Source organism: Anolis sagrei, chromosome Y, assembly GCF_037176765.1.
Source record: "Anolis sagrei isolate rAnoSag1 chromosome Y, rAnoSag1.mat, whole genome shotgun sequence".
NCBI classification, from domain to species: Eukaryota; Metazoa; Chordata; class Lepidosauria; order Squamata; family Dactyloidae; genus Anolis; species Anolis sagrei.
Window position 1 is genome coordinate 15,306,252 of NC_090035.1, and position 5,181 is coordinate 15,311,432.

Sequence of the window (5,181 nt, forward strand, 5' to 3'; positions counted from 1 at the left end):
GCTGGGATTTATAATTCACCTACAACCAAAGAGCATTTTTTAACTCCACCAACGATGGAATTGAACCAAACTTGGCACACAGAACTCCCATGACCAACAGAAAAGATTGGAAGGGTTTGGTGGGCATTGACCTTGAGTTTTGGAGTTGTAGTTCACCTACATCCAGAGAGCACTGTATACTCAAACAATGATGGATCTGGACCAAACTTGGCACAAATTCTCAATATGCTTAAATGTGAACACTTGTGTAGTTTGAGGAAAACAGACCTTGACATTTGGGAGTTGTAGTTGCTGGGATTTATAGTTCACCTATCATTAAAGAGCAATTATAGAATTGGGTCAGACTTCCCACACAGAACTCCCATGACCAATATAAAATACTGTGCTTTCTGATGGTCTTTGTTGACCCTTTTGACACCCCCTCGCAACACTCCCCCAGGGGTCCCAACCCCCAGGTAGAGAAACGTTTTAGACGGTCTTCTTCTGCATCTTTTCCAGGATCTTCTTCAAACATAGCTGGAGTAGATTTGGGCCATGGAATCCATGTTAATTCTTCCACAATGTAGGACAAACATCAATACATGAAGATAAACATGAGAGAAATTTGGTTTTTCAGCATACAATTATAATTATCATCGGGCATAAGGAAATACATAGTGACCAACATATATGATGGAAATTAATATATGGAACTTATTGCAGAAGTTTAAATCCTTCCAAATTCTTGTAAATGTAGAACACATCGGTGACCTAGATTCTAGGACCTAGAATCAAAACTGGGTTGATTTTTCACTTCAGATTTCCATTTAAAGTCACATGTTATTCATCCCCTCTGATGTGTCATGGAAACATAGTGATAAAGTATGGTACTCTTAATGTTTGAAGTATGAAAACATAAAAATAGCTGTTTTCAAGAGACTCCCCCTACTATGAAAAGAGCTTCTCCAATCGGATTACAAAACTAGAAACACTGACTTTGTGCATTTTTAAATAGACTATAATCTCTTTTATCTGTTTTTCATCAGTAATTGATCTGGGTGAAATTTAAGACTCTTCAGAAGCAAAGTGGGTCATTTTTCTCTCTTTAGCAGATAGGCCTTAGTACTTAGTGGCGTATCAACATCAACTGCATAAAACTTTTATAATTTGTGTCCCAATGCTTAAGAAAAGGTCATTTATACTCCTTTCCACCTGCTGCTAAGGAGGCTGCTCAGATCCCGAACCAGTGCCTGGCTGCTGATGAGGGCAAACAAATAGAAATTGAATCCAGACAAGACAGAGGTACTCCTGGTCAGTCGCAAGGCCAAACAGGATAGAGGGTTACAGTCTGTGCTGGACAGGCTCCCACTCCTCATGAAGGTGCAGGTTCGCAGTTTGGGAGTTCTCCTGGACTCATCACTAAGCCTGGAACCCCAGGTCTCAGCGGTGGCCAGGGGAGCCTTCGCACAATTAAAACTTGTGCACCAGTCGTGCCCATATCTTGGGAAGTCAGACTTGGCCACGGTGGTCCACGCTCTGGTTACATCTCACATAGACTACTGCAACGCACTCTATGTAGGGTTGCCCCTGAAGACTGTTCAGAAGCTTAAAGTAGTACAACAGGCAGTAGCCCGATTGCTAACCAAAGCGGCGTATAGGGAACGTACAACACCCTTGTTTTGTCAGCTCCACTGGCTGTCAATTTGCTTCCAAGCACAGTTCAAAGTGCTGGCTTTAGCCTATAAATCCCTAAATGGTTCCGGTCCAGCTTACCTGTTTGAACGTATCTCCCTTTATGATCCAGAACTATTAAGATCTTCTGGAAAGGGTCTGCTCTCGGTCCCACCCTCATCGCAGGTGCGGTTGGCGGGGAAGACAGACAGGACCTTCTCATTAGCGGTGGCCCCACGGCAGTGGAACTCCCTCCCTAGTGATATCAGAACAGTCCCCTCGCTCTTAAGCTTCAGAAAGTAACTTAAGACCTAGCTATTTAAGCAAGCCTTTGGGGATTAATATGTTGCATAAGTATGACGGAAGAACTGCAGAGCATGGCAGGAACGAGAGACAGGGCCTTCTCGGTAGTGGCCCTGCAGCTCTGGAACTCCTTCCCTAGTGACATCAGAACAGCCCCCTCGCTCTTAAGCTTCAGAAATAATCTTAAGACCTAGCTATTTAAGCAAGCCTTCCATCATACTTATGATCCATAAGTATGATGGAAAAACAGCAAAGTAATTAGTTCAATGTTTACAAAGTTCAGTTGATGAAAGACCTTTGATATGTTTTATATGTTTTAATCATTTGGAATATTATTTTAATGGATATGTATATGTTTTTACAGTTTTATAATATTGTTTTACTGATATTGTTATTGTCTGAATCTGGCATTTAATTATTGCTACAGTTTGTAAGCTGCCCTGAGTCCCCCTTCGTGGATGAGAAGGGAGGCGTATAAGTATAGTAAATAAATAATTATACTACTACAGCTAGGTTCTTCCAGCCAACATTGGATAGAGAAAGTAGAGACTTGTGTACCCTTAAGAGGAGCTTTCCAAACTGTGTGTCACAACATGTTAAGTGTGCTGCCTGCAGTGTGTAGCTGTGTCACATGGACATAACAAGACATGCATGGGGTTACCATAAATCCACAGGTGGCTTGAAGGCACATATACCCGCACACTCTAAAAAGTGCATTATTCCCCACATTTTTGCTTTTTCATCCGAGTTAAGAAGTGGCAATTTCTCTAACACACATCTACACACCTAAACAGTCACAAAAACCACATCGCCAAGACTGGAGAGCAATACCAGAGCTTTAACGATAATTAAAGTCCTTTTCTCGTCTCCCTCCTCACCCATCAGGTCCTTCAGGCAAAACCTTGGCAACAGTCTTATTAAAGCTAATTGAGACAGTCAGACTCGTAATACCGCAAGAAGAACTGGCTTTCATTAATTAGCCAGATGTCTCGATGTCGGAGGAAGTACATTGGCAATTTAACAAGCCTACTTTTACACAATGTTGTAAAGAGCAAATACAACTTCTGAGGATAGATCTTTCAAAGCACTGTGAAAATAATAAACATAAAATATACATGTTGAGTTGCTACTTCACCACGGCAATATAAATCCAGGGCTTAGTTTCCGGTAAACATTTAAAATGATATTGAAGGCTCATTAAGCATCCATAAAGAGAATAAAACATTAATTCATAGCACCGAATATGTACACAACATAAACACAGCCAATGTTCTCTACAGAGTTTGAAAAAGTTGGCTTTTAAATGGATTGCTCTTAAATTTATTTGAGAGTCCAGGCATGATCATCCCAAAAAGGTAAAATCTCAAAGATCCATTTGTGTTAGTGTATCAGTGTTATTTAAGTATTTACAGTATTTATATTCTGCCCTCCTCACCCTGAAGTGGACTCAGAATGGATCACAGAACACATATACGGCAAACAGTCAATGCCATTATACACTGATAAGACAGACAACTTGTACATAGATAGAGGTGTATATATAGGCTTTCCCATCTTCGGCATCTTGGAGGCCTGTGCTGTGTTCCAGCCACAAGGGGTGCTGTCGCTCCATCTTCCCCTGCCGAAGAGCTTTGTTCATAAACTTCTTCCTTGATGAAATCACTGACATTTTTCTGGCATTTCCTTATGGGCGCCTTAAATATCTCCGCACTTAAGTGGTACCTATTTATCTACTCACATTGCTGTTTTTGAAACTGCTAGGTAGGCAGAAGCTGGGCTAAAGTCCTTTTGGTTGACAAGATTTAGTTCAGCTGGTGGTTAACCTGCTGTGCAAAAGCCCGGCCTTTTATAAGAATGAAAGCGGAGCACAATAATAATAAAATAATAATAAAACTTTATTTTTATACCACTTTATCTCCCCAAGGGGACTCAGGGCAGTTTTCAAATCGTAAAAACACAAGAACATACAAAGTAAGCAAAAACGTAAGCACAAAAATTATCAACACAACACTTTTACACCTTATTCTTTGTGTCAGGATTAACTGTTAAGGCCAGGATTTCAAAAAGGACGTGGACAATTTGGGATTGCTGGGCTAGTGCAAAGTAAGCCATAGGGGGGCAGGGGAATTGGTAAAGTACATAACCAGACTCAACAATAGTGATAATGAGGCCTGTAGCTGTTCATTTCCTGAGCCTGACTGGGGTAAAGGGCCAGATTCTAACTAGTGGCCAGGGGTTGAAGCTTGTATTACTCATTCTCAAAGGCCTGGTGAAACCACCACGTCGTCAAGCTTTTATGAAAAGAGGAGAGGGATGGTGCCTGTCTTATTTCCCTGGGGAGGACGTTCCAGAGGTGGGGGGCCACCACTGAGAAGGGCCTCGCCGGTGGATCTTAGAGTACACGCTGGTTCGTAAAGGGAGATGCAATGACAAAGATAAGCGGGACCTGAACCATTTAGAGATTTATAACCCATTATTTCCCATTCCTTTTTGTTTCAGATTTGTTTTTGATTAAATGCTAATCAAGGTGGTCTGTTGAAACAGTCACACCTAGCTCCAACAGACAAGAGTTCTTTGTCCCACCCTGGCCATTCCACAGATATATAAACCCTTTTTCCTAGTTCCAACAGACCTCACTACCTCTGAGGATGCTTGCCATAGATGCAGGCGAAACATCAGGAGTAAATGCCTTTAGAACATGGCCATACAGCCCGAAAAAACCTACAACAAATCAGTGATTCTGGCCATGAAAGCCTTCGACAATAGCAAGAAATACTGTTTACCCACAAGCATAAAGAAATTCCATACATTAGAAACCAACACTTTCTCATTACGTTATTTTCCAGATCACCAGACTGGGCCACAGCAATGTGTGGCAGGGGACAGCTAGTAATAATAATAATAATAATAATAATAATAACAACAACAACAACACACTCTTTCCAGCAATTCCTTTCCGTTCTGGGGAGCCTGAGCCACTTGGTCCCTGGCAAGCCCCGCCCCTTAACTCCTCAGCCAATCATTCTCCTTTCCTGGAAGCTCCGCCCCCTTTGTTTTCAAAGGACGCACCCTTTGAATTCATTTTTCCTTGGATAGCCCCGCCCAATGTAGCTGCTCAGGACACGCCCCTTTCGGCCATTGGTTCCCGTTCGGGGAGCCCCGCCCCCTGGCTCCTCAGCCAATCAATCTCTGTGGGAAGCCCCGCCCCCTCTGTTTCCAACGGAAACG

General features: G+C 42.3%; 1 protein-coding gene across 1 annotated transcript in view; it reads right to left on the reverse strand.

The window, feature by feature from the left end:
• LOC132782028 (cytohesin-3) overlaps positions 1-5,181 on the reverse strand; it is a 148,147-nt gene that overhangs the window by 93,839 nt on the left and 49,127 nt on the right. The window lies entirely within an intron of this gene.